Source organism: Octopus sinensis, linkage group LG10 (assembly GCF_006345805.1).
Source record: "Octopus sinensis linkage group LG10, ASM634580v1, whole genome shotgun sequence".
NCBI lineage: Eukaryota > Metazoa > Mollusca > Cephalopoda > Octopoda > Octopodidae > Octopus > Octopus sinensis.
Genome location: NC_043006.1, coordinates 101,323,936 through 101,340,320, shown reverse-complemented (window position 1 = coordinate 101,340,320; position 16,385 = coordinate 101,323,936). Strand labels below are relative to the sequence as shown.

General features: G+C 35.2%; 1 protein-coding gene across 4 annotated transcripts in view; it reads right to left on the bottom strand.

Moving 5' to 3' along the window:
- The window catches only part of LOC115216731 (N-acetylated-alpha-linked acidic dipeptidase 2), a 1,056,093-nt gene extending 1,040,590 nt beyond the window's left edge, over positions 1-15,503 (bottom strand). For 2 of the 4 annotated variants that reach the window (XM_029786272.2, XM_029786273.2), the window contains exon 1: positions 14,803-15,503. The gene's annotated coding sequence lies outside the window, so the exon portion shown is untranslated. The remainder of the gene's footprint in view (positions 1-14,802) is intronic. The other 2 variants (XM_029786274.2, XM_029786275.2) reach the window with 1 other exon arrangement.
- Between the last annotated feature and the right edge of the window lie 882 nt (positions 15,504-16,385).

Genomic DNA, 16,385 nt, shown 5'->3' with positions numbered 1-16,385 from the left:
CACCCACTAGAAATAACAGCCAAAGCTTCAACCGCAAATAAAAATTAATTCCGTAAACAGGAGAAAATTTAAAAAACATTTACCCTGTAATTTCTTATACGATGCACCGTTTCATCTGCTGTTTAATGGTAAACTAACTTGATTAAATTAAATCAGGCCAATCTTCCATAGGCCCTCAGATTCTTCAGTAAGAAATAGCCACAAGTCGGAACAGATATTTTCACGAGGCATTTCCGACCCTGCCAAGGTGATATCTGACCTAAAATTTTCAAATCATCGCACTCGCGCCAAATTTATCGGCAGCAAATAAATATAAGCCGTCGATTCCATTACGGAATTAACCAGAAAATTCATAATTAATCAATATAGGGTGGCAAAGAAAAATTTTGTAGAATTTTTTTGCCACCAGCGGCCTAGTGGGAAAAAATTAAATAGTCATAGACCATTTTTAAGTTCAACATCAACAATCAAGGAACGGCCATAATAGGCCATTCACCCACTAGAAATAACAGCCAAAGCTTCAACCGCAAATAAAAATTAATTCCGTAAACAGGAAGGGTCGGAAATGCCTCGTGAAAATATGTTCCGACTTGTGGCTATTTCTTACTGAAGAATCTGAGGGCCTATGGAAGATTGGCCTGATTTAATTTAATCAAGTTAGTTTACCATTAAACAGCAGATGAACGGTGCATCGTATAAGAAATTACAGGGTAAATGTTTTTTAAATTTTCTCCTGTTTACGGAATTAATTTTTATTTGCGGTTGAAGCTTGGCAGTTATTTCTAGTGGGTGAATGGCCTATTATGGCCGTCCTTGATTGTTGATGTTGAACTTAAAATGGTCTATGACTATTTAATTTTTTCCCACTAGGCGCTGGTGGCAAAAAAATTCTACAAAATTTTTCTTTGCCACCCTATATTGATTAATTATATATATATATATATATATATATATATACATATATCGTGTGTGTGTATATATATATATATATTCGACTAAAGGCGGTGGTCCAACATGGCCACAGTCAGAACGACTGAAACAAATCAAAATCAAATAACTCGTCAAATACCGTAATCCCTCGACTATTGCAGGTGTTACGTTCCAAAACCTGTACTGTACTTTTTTTTTTTAATTTTACAATTTGTATATATTTATTTTATTATAAAAGCAAAACAACACAGAGGAATCGACGAAAACTTAAATAATAAACCGCGATATCGCGAGGGATGACTAGCTAGACCCGTGAAAACTTCACGGAAAATATAAAAATATGTAAGCATCTGTAAATTGTGTGCTGGTGCCGTGAGAAATCTTTCTATATTGTGACACAGAATACAGAAAGTATAAAACCGATAACTATATAATCCAGCCAAAATATCTCAGTTCTATATTTAAGAGATGAGTAATTATTTACATTATTTACATTCGACGGATATTTGTCCTCATCTTATTTGTTGTTAACACAACGTTTTGGCTGATATACCCTCCAGCCTTCTTCAGGTGTAGTAGGGAAATTTCGAACCTGGGTTCTCATTCCTAAGGTATTTTTCGATGTTATTATTATTGTTGTTATTATTATTATTAGTAGTATTATGGGAACCGGTATTAAGGAAGGATAGAAAAATATTAGATTTATAAGCCCTAAAATTCACTCCATAATTGCGAGTATATGGCGTAGTGGTTAAGAGCGCGGCCTACTAATCCCAAGATTCCGAGTTCGATTCCAAGCAGTGATAACATCGAAAAATACCCAGGGAGAACAAATATCCGTTGAATGTAAATAATGTAAACAAAATATCTCAGTTACGTAAACATAATTGATTTAGTGGTACCGGCCTTTTGAAGAAATCTAACCCTGGACTTATTCATTGTAAGCCTGGTGCTTTTTCTATCGGTCACTTCTGCCGAACCGCTAAGATATATATATATACGACGGGCTTCTTTCAGTTTCCGTCTACCAAGGCTTTAGAAGACACTATAAAGTATAAAGGTGAATTTCGTGTAGCCACCTGTTGGCAACTTTTCTCCCCCACCCATTTTTCTGAGTTGCATTAGTTTTTGTATGAAGAAAAAAAGGAGGGGGGCTTGTTTGTAGAGAAAAGCATTAAACGTGCCTAGAAAAAACACATGGTCTTTTCCCCCGACTAAAAGACATAAAGAACTATCAAACAAGGCGAATAAGTACTGGGGGTGGGGGAAAGAAGAGAGAACTAATACTCAATCCTTCTAGAACTCCCAGAATGAAAACCCAAACATCTTCATTATTAAGGAGCTAGAAAAAAATCGATCGTGTTTCAGTCTAATTGTCATTTTAAATGACTGAGGCTTTCCGTTCCTTGTCGTTTCACTCTTTTTCTCTACGGTCAAGAGAGTAAAGGTGCGTGAGCCCACAATCGTAAGGTTAGGAGTACGATTCCCAGCGGCGCGCTGTGTTCTTGAGCAAAGCACTCTATTTCACCTTGCTGCTGTCTGCTCAACTGGCAAAAATGAGTAGTGCCCGTATTTTAAAGGGGCCAGCCTTGTCACATTCTGTGTGAGAACTACATTAATGGTATGCATGTCTGTGGAGTACTCAACCAGTTGCACGTTAATTTTATCCTCGTGTGGTAATAAAAAGTGGAAGTGACATCCAATATTTGCTGTAGTTATTTGTCTTCGATTTAACAATGTGTCTATGTATCTACTTTTCTTTCAATGCGTTTATCAATCTATTTTGAAAATACTGATAAACATTTAAAAACAAAATAAAGAACGCCACCTTCCTCTCAGTCATCACTCACTGTTTCTCTCACTCTCTGTCTTACTTCCTCTCTGTCCCTCCACTCTCCCGCTTTTAATTTAACAATGTGTTTATATATCTATGTATGTTTGTATCTACTTTTCTTTCGATGTATGCATCAGTTTACTCTGAAAATACTGATAAACACTTAAAAACAATAAAAGGAACGCCACCTTTCTTTCAGTCACCACTCATTTCCACTCACTCGCTTTGCCACTCACTTCAACTATACTTCCTCTGCTTAACACCTTTTATTTCTCTTTTTCTTTGTACCTCTCCTTTCAACCTTTTTACCTCTTCCGTTGAAGTAAGTGTGACACACACCACAGGTTCGTACGTAAAAAAAAACAGAAGTTGGCATATTAATATTTAGGATGTTCAATTCCAGCAATTCAGAGAGGAGTAGCTTAGTTGTTGCATTCTACTTCGGTACTTGGCTGGGGGGGGGGGGTAAGCCCCAGAAATCCCAAGAAGGATGAAAGCTAATCCCGGTAAGCTTTGAACTCAGAATATGAAGAACATAAGAAGAAATACAACACGATAATTGTTCTGATGCTGTAAAGATTCTGCGAAATCCTTATGCAACACGAGTGTTACTTTCAGTGGTTCTCAACCCGAGCCCATATAGTCCTTGAGTGTCCATACGAGATTTGGGGGGGATCCACGCGAGCAAAACAGTAAATTGAGGATCCACAATAATATTTTAAGGGTCTTTGAAAAATGCTTGCTTTAGATGTATGTAATGGTATGTATTGCAAAAGGGTTCCTTTCTCCAACGTCTTACACAGTTCAACCTACACAAGTTAATGTGTGATAAGCAAAATAAGAATTTTTGAAAGAAGTTTCTATAAAACTAGTCTTTAAACAGTGAATGGCTATGGAGGTCCATCAGCATAAAATAGTAATCAAAGGGGTCCATAGATAAAAAAAAAAAAAATGCGTGGAAAGCCCCTGCTCTAAATGTTTGAAACCGTTCGTCAAATTGGCGACAAGTTTTGTTTGTTTGATTTTTTTTTTAAATAAAAGGAGCGCAAGGACGACTTCAGTCACCGCAAGTTTCGCGTAAGAGTAACCTTCTTTCATGTGCATTTATAGATATATACATCGAAATAATACAAACATTCATATAGACACTGACTGTTGACCCTCTTGAGTTTAGACGCCCTTTGACAGATCATTTTTTCCCCAAAACTCCAAATCACCATATATCAGGCACATGCCGTGAGTAATTACTCAGGGTAGGCAGTTGGCGACGTTTATGTAGTAAAAGATACAACAAAATAAGTGAAACACAGGCACGCAACTGAGTTGGCGGCAGATTTACTTTATGCCGTTATAGCACGTAAAGAAAACGTTGTTGTAGGAATGTATGCAGCACATGTACTACATCAGTACTATCCGTGGTTTTGATATAGAGATTGAAAGGCTGAGGCGAATTGTGCCTCCCCAATCAACAAAAAAAAAAAAAATACTTTGCATTTTATGCGTAATAATCAAAGTAACCTTCATAATTTTATTAAATTAAGTGCATATTTTGCCATAAAAGGAAAATGCTACTATCGATCTATTTCATTCAGGGCAGGCACTGCGTACCTTGCCTACCCAGGCGGCATGTCCCCGATATATATATATATATACGTACATATATACACATATATATATATAGTGTAATAAATAAAATATATGCATACATACATACATATATGTACGTACCTACATCTACATGTATATATACATGCATATATAAATATATATACGTGAGTACAGGACACCACAAATAGACGTAGAACTCAACGAGAAACGAAAACGTAAAAACAAACGTGGAAACAGACCTAAACGAAAGAAACAGAGTACAAGACAAACTACACAAGGAAAATCCCCTTCATCAGCTGTCCCTAGTTCAACTCCAGCGTGTTTCGAATATATATATATATATATACTGCTACTACTACTAAAACTCTGTGATTGCTTACTTGCGTGCTTGTCTGCAATTTAATACAGCCAAACTGGCGCATAATGGGAAAATACTCTGAAAGTAAGGTGCGCCTGAAATGGGAAAACAAACGGAATAAGACAAGTTTCACGTAAATCGGACCCAAGATACGCTGTTTTTTCGGGTACCTCTATAAATAGCCAGAACGGCGCATAATAGGAGAAATGATTTGAAAGTAAGACACCACTGAAATGTGAATACTAATGAAATAAAACAAGTTTCATGTAAATCGGACCACCGGTTCGCTAGATACGCAGTTTTCCGGGTACCTGGAACTATTGGTGACCAAATGAATCACGGGTAGTCTAGTATTATTTATGTGGGAGAAAAAAAAAGCATGCTAAAAGATTCAATGCAGACAAAAACTTGTCTCACAACATTTATGAAGGTAACAAACATGATAATAAACTAGTCAAGAGTTTATTATCAGATTTGAAGAGGGTAGCGAATGGAAGCAAAGGTAGAAATAACATTTTAAAATTCTAATCACAATGAATGAATTACTAGTAAAAAAAACCTGATGCAAAAAAATATATGAAGGTACGCAGGTCTCACCCGTTCAGTAATGAAAAACGAACAGCATTCTGGCAGTAGATTCTCAGCAACTATCTTCAGTTGTCGGGAATATATTTATTTAGACAAGTTTTTTTTTTTTTTTTAAGTGCTCGTTCCCTCTTGCACAATATTTCGGATCTTTTCGGTTTGAACGGCAGTTTTTTCTAGCGGTGTCATATGAAATTGTCACCTATAATTATGACCCTAGAATCGATCTATTGCATTTCAATCTCTTTTAGGGTTAGGGGTGGGGGGAAGGGTATCTTTTTTTCTTCACAAATGTAAATAAACCCAATCTGTTTCTTAAACGAGGGACATATTCATACGGCACAGAATGCTTTTTAACTCAATAGACGTCACTAATTGGTTGAAATTGCAGAAATTGAAGAAAAAAATACAACAAATATCTTACAAACTATAGAATTTTCTCAATAATATAAACATATTCTACCAATATACGAAGTTTACAATTTTTTAGTTACCTAGAAATTATGTTAAAAACTGCCGTTCAAACCGAAAAGATCCAATATTTCTAGCCGTAATGAATTCAATGTGCTTAAATTTTCAGAATGAATTTTGCATAAACTTTGTCTGTACCAACAATTTATTTCATCAAGTTAAATTGTTATTTTGTCGAAAAGATTTGTCTAAGTTCCTCTATTGATATGACGTTGTTACATCTGTTACGATGTGACAAGCGAGTTTCCTTTCCCACGATCGGGTGTCACTCCGTTCTTGTCTTGAATCTGAGAGTTCCTCTCCTCTAAATTCAGTTATTGTAGGTACATCCACATGGCTTTTCCACTATATATATATATATATATATATATATATATGTATGTATGTATGTATGTATAATGCATTAATTAGCTAAGTAGGATTGATATGCAACATACCTATTATTTTAGCGCTACATGTACATATTTTTATTGTGATTTAAACCGAATAATCACGTGATTAGTGCTACTGAACATAATTACCAATTTTGATGAGAGGAACTAAGTTATTCCAATCAAAACCACTGAAGATAAACGACCGTTTGCTACTACGACTTAACTTGGATAAACATTTTATTTTAAGACTTCGTTGTCGGACTTGAATGCTTGCCAGGTTCATAACAGAGAAATACATAGTCTACCGTAATCTTAGAATATCTCTAACAAGACGTGATGGTTCACTTCTTGAGTACCCTTCAGTGAAATAGGTTTGTTCGATCAGGTTTCGTTTAGTGGCAATCGAATTAGTTTTTGTCGGTAGTCCAAACACGCCATCTCTGAAACCTTTAATAAAGTAACACAGAAGGTCGCTGTAAGGATAATAATAATAATAAAAAAAGAACAACGGTAGTAAAAATATTTCAAAATATTCTTCTCGATGGATTTAGTTCTTGATGGTTGTTTAGTCGTAGTGCAGCCCCTGACGGAATTATAAAATGCTTGAAGGTTTCTTATCATCCAGCTCTTTTGCGTACCCAACACCCGAATCAATATGATCGGGCATAACATTATTAAATATAACTTTCCTCAATTAAGATCATTGCGACTTGAAGGAAATTTGGTCGCTGTTTGTAGCAGATCGAGCAACCGCTTCGAACAGTGAAATTCAACCTGAGGTCCGTGAGCTGAGCTCAGAATTTTAAAATACGGCAGTGTAAAATGTATAATTAATCTATTACATATAATTATTCATTTAATATATCTTTCAGATGAGAAATAAACTAGGAAAACTAATTAGTTTAATAAGATCGGCTTATTGAGTAGAAAGACATTTTAAACGCCAGAAAATTCATTAAAAAAAAGTTGATCGTCCCTGGTAGAGAAAAGGTAGGGAACCACGGACAAAAGGTCTCTATTCCTTAGTTTCACTTGTTCTTTGATACATACATACTTCCAAACATGACCACTCCGTCCTTCTTTTGAGCATTGCATATCTAGAACTACAGTATCCAATATTTCCCTTTCCAGAGAGGATATATTTTGAGGGAGATTTTAGCTGCTACTTATAGTAGGTCGAACGACAATGAAAATGCATTCTCGTTAGCTCATAACAAACCACATTGGCACAAAGAATTTTATGGTGGATGGGTAAAATTGATTATATCGACCCCACCACTTTATTTTATCAACTCCGGCGGTAACAGAACTCAGAACGTGAAGAACCAAAACCAAATAAATACTGCAAGGTTTATATATATGTGTGTGTGTGCGTGGGTCTGTGTGTGTGTGTGTGTGACACTCTAATGCTTCTGCCAATCTGACACACCCTTTCATGTTATTTACTAAAGGACACATTCGTAAACAGTTCTGAATAAATACACATGCATAATCGTTTCTCTACATTCACCCATGACTTGACTTTGCCAGATGACTGGCAAACTGGTCACCGACTGATGTATGTATGTAAATATATATATATATATAATATATATATATATATATATATTCGTTTCATTTCCTAGAGTCAAAGAAATCTCTGCGGACACAAGTGATTTACTAAGAAATGAAATATTAAAACCCTTGGCTATTTCTTTGCCTCATCTATGGCAAATAATGTGATCACACTCTGTTCAATACAATTTACCCAAACTATCTCGCAAACAAGCAACCTGCCAACTACCGTCGGTTAGAGAAGCAGAAAGTGGGTATGGGTTCTCTGAGAATGGAAAGATTCGTTGCAAAGTATTATATATTGAATGGATGGTACGAGAAATATTGAAACAACAGATGGGAGGAAAAGAGACTGTGAGAATGAGACAAATTGTGGCAGAGAGAGAGATGGATAGACAACAACGAAGAAGGAAGAACCAGCTAGACAATGAGACCAAGAGAGATGGAGAGATCGGGGGAAGAGGATGATAGAGAGACCGATCAGAAAGGGAACCCGACCGACCGAGAGATAGAGACCGCCCGCCCGTCCGCCCCACTAAATGAAGACGAAAACAAAAAGAATGCAAATGAAGCGGGAGAAATGCAGAGAAAACACGAAGAAACAAAAAAGAATGATGGAAAGAAAAAATAAATAAGAAAACTGTGCAAGTCAGAGATCGATTTGAAATCGATGCAAAAAGAAAGCAACGAGGCCGTGTTGCTCTAAATGCAATGTTTATAAACTGTATCTCATCATTGTCGTCATTTCAACAAACCAAGAGGGAGATAGTGGTAACATCTGCTAACCATTGTATCTAGTAGTAATAATAAAGAGTCGTAGTAACAGTAATAAAAATTGATTTAATTGCTACAAAAGGCACCAAAATTAAACACTAGATAGATTACGATGGGAGTCACTATGTTGTTACTAGACTAGCTAGAAACAGTAGCAAAACCCAACTCAAATTTATACCCCACTTTCCTTCGTCTTAGAAAAGGGAAAGCACATTGAACAAAGTAAGTATCACATATTCCAATGGTAAAATGGTCTGGAAATCTTTGGTCTGAGTTATGGCAGCCAGGAGTGATGAAGTGGGGTTATTTATCTATACTTTTCTTTTCCCCAGCGGACGTTTTATATTGGAGGGAAACTTTTCTCTATTTTATTATTCCTTTTGGTTGCCTCAAGGATTTTTCCTACAGTTGATATAATTATATAACATTTGAGCTACCTTTCCTTGTATTACAAAAATAATTATCATTATTGAATGATACGTTCCTTACACAGCATCCATATATACTAAAAAAAAAAAAACCTTAATCATAGGTTTGCTCAATTAGGGCTGACCTGAGAACTAACCAATAACTAATTCGATAGCGTTAATCGCCACAGACACCGAAAATAAACATTAGACATGGAGCTCAGTTATTGAATAGAAATTAGAAATTCTGACGTCCAATAGCTAATATACGTGGAGTTATTCCTATGCGGAATCGAAACCGGGACTCAATCTTTGTTAACCGATGACTACAACCTCTGTGCTAACCATGGTAATACTCTCCACAGTGCTATTGTTGTTTGACTGGGCTCAAAGCTAATTCTGCAAGGCAAAAGGTACGTTTTCGAGAGAACAAACCAAATAAATTAGTACTACTTTAGTAATGCCCTATTATTCTATTGACTGGGAAAGATGAGAGGATAAGCCGAACTGAATGAAAGTTGAACACATGAAAAAAGTCACCAAGTTACATAGCAAAAATTGTTTTAAACTCAACATTCAGTTCTGATCTCTGACCCCTGTATCATCTACAGAGAAAGAAGCAAGATATATTAGAGAGTTGAAATAAACTTGAGAGCATAGGAAGAGCATAGATCCGAATGAGAAGCGAAACCGTATGGTAGAATCGGTTCGCCAAACTTAAACTTTACTACTCTGAGGCAGAAGCAAAACGATTTTTAACAAAACACACGTTAATTTTTCTTAATGGGGGTGGAAGTTGATATAAATCGATTCATTAAATTAGTATTTACTTGTTTAGCCCCAGGTCAAGCTTAATCAAACAAATCTATGATCTCTCTCTCTCTTTAAAAACAGTGTATACGTTTTAAGTTAGTGGGAATACAATTTAAGTGAGATTTGACTGCTACTTCAAGCAAATAGAGAGATCACGTTGGAGGTTCTCTTGTTTGGCTCATATTTATTTACTACACCAAAAGTGAAAAGGGTGCAATTTACATCCAGAAAATATCAATCAAATGATTTCTTTCTCATTGACGGTGACTGATTTACTAACTGCACTTTAGGTTTGCTTTCCATATATATACATATATATATATATATATAATATATATATATATAATTAAACTGAGAAAAGAGGAGAGACAGAAAGCTGAAACGATCGTTTATCTCCCGAAGGGGAAAATGCTACATGTTGGGTAAGTTTGGTGTGTAAACTATGTAATATAATTCTGCGAACATGCAAGTAGACAAAAGAAGAAAAAAACCCAGCAAAACCGAAGCCAAAAGACTGACTGTCATCAAGCAATCAGTTGGTGAGTGACTGACTGACTTGGTTGACTTCAGAGAGTCGGACCAATAACACGATTTACCATAATCACTAAGAGGAGAAGAAGAAGAAGAATAATAATAAAAGGCAAGCTAAGTAATGCCATCAATAGTAGAACAATACTATAGTAGTAGTAGTAGTAGTAGCAGTAGTGCATAAATGGAAAAACAGTAGTCAGCTTATTTTTAATTTGAAGCCCGGCAAACCGCACACATTTTCGCAACACAAGCACACGCAATATACACACAAATGCACCGACGCGCGCTTACGCAGAGGAATGAAGGAAAGAATGAATGAATGAATGAATGGATGGATGACACTGAGTCGCATTCATCGGAAAGCATGAACATCACAACCATTCGCTTCTCTTATTCTCCCCCCCCACACACACACACATTTAACAAATTTAAGGGTGTATACCGAAATAGTTTTTTAAAATTCAGTTCTGTGTTCGTTTAATGTAACGCTAAATAATAGTGAATAAGCACAACGACTTGGATATACAAGAAGAGAACGAGATTTTGAGATCTTCATTCATATCTTTGAAAGTATTAGCATCATCACTAGTGAAGTAAATTAGCTTCGACTAGGAATCGAAACCGGGTCGCGTTGACCTTTGTGTCTGTTAAAAAAATATGTATAATTATACTAGAAACTCAAAAAAGAATAATGTTAATCTCTTGGTACAACATTATAAAAAAATTATCACTTCTATTCAATAATATATCACTGGTACTACATATATCGATCTCGGGAGAAACCCAACACGATTTGAACTTGAAATTACGAAACGAAAATATTGGAAATCATTTAGTTGGGAGTCAGATGCTCAACCAATAATAATAAATAAATAAATCGGGTTCTTCATTTATTAATTATGATGATGTAGGTTATGCTTTTTTTTGGGGGGGGGGGGGACCAGGCATTAAAAACTATTGAATCTATCCATAGTACATACCTGGTACTTGATTACTTTCTGTTCACAAACAGGTGGTTACGAAAGACCACCGAAGTGAAATAGCGTAAACAGAACACAGCTCTGTTGCTTTCAGAAGAAGTATTATTACTATTAACACATAATAATAATAATAATAAAAGTGAAAATAATAAATCACAACTCTATAGTGCTCGTACGGTTTCTTATGGTTGGTTCTAGGAAGTAATTAGTATTGTAGTAGTGGTCTCGTACCGTTAGTGTTTTGCCTCGACGAAAAACAAAGCCGGTTTCGTAAGAAAGAAGAGAGAAGGGACATATGTTTAATGATTTGAAACCCCAGAATATTTTGTGAACCCTATCACTTCCTTTTTGTGCTTGTTTCGCCCCCACATTACATGACTATACACACACACATATAAATATATATATATATATATATACACATATATATATATACACATACATATATATATACACATACATATATATACACATACATATATATATATACACATACATATATATATATACACATACACATATATATATATATACACATATTATATATACACATACATATATAATATACACATATATATATATATATATACACATATATATATACACACATATATATATACACACATATATATATACACATATATATATATATACACACATATATATATACACACATATATATATACACACATATATATATACACACATATATATATATACACACATATATATATACACACACATATATATATACACATATATATATACACATACATATATATATACACATATATATATACACATATATATATATACACATACATATATATACACATACATATATATACACATACACATATATACACATACACATATATATATATACATATATATACACATACACATATATATATATACATATATATACACATACATATATATATATACACATACATATATATATACACATACATACATATATATACACATACATACATATATATACACATACATATATATATATACATACATACATACATATATATACACATACATACAAATGTACTGTCGTTGTCGTGGTCTTCCGGTCGGATTGGAAACTGCACAAGCACGCACCCCTCCCCCGTGTCACACAAACAATTATTTGGAATAATAGTATGCTTTTCACTAAACACAAGAACGATTCGTATGGAAGAGGGTTTCAAAATCAAATGAAACGTTAATATCTAAACCGGTACATTCTTACCGAAACATCTCTTCGTTAGTAAGAATGAAAAGCAAAAGCTGACTACAGCGGGGATTTGAACTCAAAACCTAAAATAACGAAAGCAGTAGGAATTCAGTATCATGATGTTGTTGCCTAAAGTCAACCACGATAAGCAGACATGTGATCAAAGACGTTCCAAGTATGATCGCCCCTTCTTTATTTACATTCATAACGTATATTATATGTCTGTTATCAAAGATGGTTTGAAGCAATCTGAGAGACATTTAGCATCTATTTCTAGTATGTCGAATGAACACATATGGATTCCTTTTTTTTTTTTTTAAGGTTAGTTAAACGGTGAAGAAGTTTAGTATGGTGGGTGCCCTGCGGTGCGTCGAGAAGTCGGGAATTTTTAGCTAGAAGGGGAATGGTTAGTAACGTCCATGCCTTTCCCAGTAACGACTTAAGGCATTGTTAGTATCTATAGTATGTTAGTATCTATAGTATGTTAGTATGTATAGAATTGACTTTCTCAATTCGATTCTGATGCTGCTTTTGTTCGTGTGATAGTAGGAATAATAGTAACGGTTTCAAATATTGGTACAAGGCCAGTAATTTCAGGGGAGAGTTTCAGTCGATTACATTGACCCCAATATTCAACTAGTGAATGTTATATCGACCCCGAAAGGATGAAAGGCAAAGTCGACCTCAACCGAATTTGAACTCAGAACGCAGAGACGGACGAGATGCCGCTAAGCATTTTGTCCGGCGTGCTATCGATTCTGCCATCTAGCCGCCTTAATAATAATACTTTGTAATTCTGACACAAGGCCAACAATTTTAAGGGGAGGGGATTAATCGATTACATCGATCCCATTACTTGACTGACTCTTCATTTACTCGACCCTGTGATACCGAATGGCAAAGTTGACCTCAACGGGATTTGAACTCAGAACGGAAGGAGCCGGAACAAATACTGCAAGGCATTTTATTCCAAAGCTCAAACGATTCTACCAATCCACAATGATAATAGTAGTAGTATAGTAATAATTATATTTGGTGCTAGTGTTGTTGGTGTTCTTTATACACTGTTGGGTTGGTTTCGTTTTAAGTAACTCGGGTCTAGCTTTTTGCCTGTATTTAGTGCTGACTGTGATTAGTCACAATAATATTAGTGGTAGTAGTTGCATTAATAATAATAATCATCTTTGACTAATTACTAAATCTATCACACTTATAAAGACAAAATTCATCGTCACATTTCTCTTTTCTTTATATTTATTAACATATCATTTCTCCCCGACATCCGCCTTTAAAAATAAAATAAAAGCCAGCCTGGTAACCGAGCCATTTCCTTTCACGTTGCGATAATACTAATACCACAAAACATTTCTCGAAAAAGGCATGAACTTCACAACATCTTGTATCTCCTCATCTGACACCTCCGGTTTCATGAGTCTAATTATCATTATTATTACAATTTGCTTTCATCAAACGTTGATCATAGATTTAGAAATAAGGGCATGAATGTTACTACTCAACCCTTCGCTCATAATAAAACTGAAGCTTAATGCTTAAGTTAAAAAACCAAAAAAACTCACCATTATTGGTGTTGATTAAAGACTAATGTATCCAGACAAAAACACTGAAGGTTGTTGCTGAACACTAACATACCTACACACATGCAAACACAATGCATATATATATATATATATATATATATATATAAGTTCGTGATATAATTACACGGATGCACAAATGTGTCAAACCTATACGTGTATATATGTATATATATATATGTGTGTATATGTGTGTGTGTGTGTGTTACACATTTACAAGTTGTACTTACACAAAACAATACGCGCTGGAATGAAATGTATATTTACAGTACGAATACGTTGTTACTTACATGTGTGTATATAATACACCCACAATATATCATATATATATACATGTTTATACCACCAGCATATATGCATGTATATATATATATATATATATACATGCATATATGCTGGTGTATAAACATTTCTTCTGGAGGTAACAAAATGATATGGAATAAAATAGAAGCTAATAGAACGGTGCCCGTGTATATATATATATATATATATATATATATATATATATTATATATATATATGTGTGTGTATGTGTGTGTGTGTGTTGTGTGTGTATGTGTGTGTACAAACTGCAACTCGGAGAAAACAAGAATAAAATACTAAGAAATAAGCAGAGGAAAACTTCACAGATATGAAGGCAAATAGAAAAATGAAAAAGGAAACCCGACACGTTAAAGGTAGGACAACAAAAAAAATAAATAAGGGAGACGGGGTCAGACAGGACAAGAAAAGGGGGTTATAAAGTTAAGTAACTTACCGAATGTTTTGTAATCCAAAAGAGGGTAAAAGACAGTTTTTTTTTTTCTACGTCAACATCCAAGTGACAACAACGTTAATTGGTTGTGTATGTATGTATGTATGTATGTATAATTGGGTATGTGTGTGTATGTGTGTATGTATGTATGTGCGTTTGTATGTGTGTCTGTGTATGTATTTTCTCTCCCTGGTATGTGTATATATATCTCTGTGTATCACGCTTTCAATATTCACTGCTTTATACGTCAAGACTGTCAGTCAATGTGAGTTTGTAAAACGCATGTATATTTGTGTGTGTATATGTCTGATTGTGTGTTTGTGTATATATACATGTATGTGTATATATTCTCATATGTAAGTGTTTAGCAATACTGTTTTATATAGACGACGGGCACTGACTCGCTGAGAATAATAGCAATGATAATAACAATAATAATGTTGTAGATACTGGTGGTGGTAATAGTAGTAGTATTAGTAGTAGTTTGAAATAGTAATAAAGGAAGGAAAAAAGCAGGAAGACTTGAACGACAATAACAACAACGATGACGACGGCGTGAGGGAAGTCGTTCGATGGTCACGTAATAAGCATGAGTGAGGAAAGAGAGCATGCGAATGAGAGAGAGGGTGAGGATGAGGGATAGACAGAAGGATTAGAGAGAGGGAGGTAGAGTGAGAGAAAACAGGAATGTGTGTGAGGAGGGCAAATGCAACAGCGGTGTCTCTCTCTCTTTCTCTCTCTCTATTTGATGTATATCTATCTCTCTCGACAGATATATATATATATCTCGACAGAGAGAGAGGGGGTGTATATATCTATTAATCTATATATTTTTATATATCTATGTATATTTAGTTTTTGCTCGAGTGGCGAGGAACCGGCGGTCGGGTGCGCTTAATGGCAGACATAAGCAAGCTAAAATGCAGAGAGAGTGAGTGAATAGATACAGAGTGAGAGAGAGAGAAGGAGACAGAAAGAGAGTGTGAGTAAGAGAGAGAGAAGGAGACAGAAAGAGAGTGTGAGTAAGAGAGAGAGAGAAGGAGACAGAAAGAGAGTGTGAGTAAGAGAGAGAGAAGGAGACAGAAAGAGAGTGTGAGTAAGAGAGAGAGAAGGAGACAGAAAGAGAGTGTGAGTAAGAGAGAGACACACACACTCACACAGTGTGAGTGAGAGAATCTGTTTTAGTGAAATCGGGACGTGGTAACAGCTGCGAGTATCTGCTCGCACATGGATAGAAGAAGAAGGCAGTGTGTTGTTATTATTGTTAGATATTATTATTATTTTTATTAATTTTAGCTTTATTTCGCGATTATTTATTATATCGCTTCTTATTCCTTTTTAATCTGTATCTTTCCACGGGACGAAACAGCAACAGAAGTAGCAGAAAGGTTAATAGAAAGACAGAAAGAGAAGCTAAGACAGCAGCAAGATAGGGAGGGAATCGGTCGAAGGGCGGGAGATTGGGAAGTACGGATGTGTACGAAGTATTAATGGTTTATGATATAGTAAAAATGTGGTTTGGTTAGATTTGGTTTCGATATAGTGTACTTTGGTTTCCTATAAATGGTTAGTTAGCTTTGCAATGG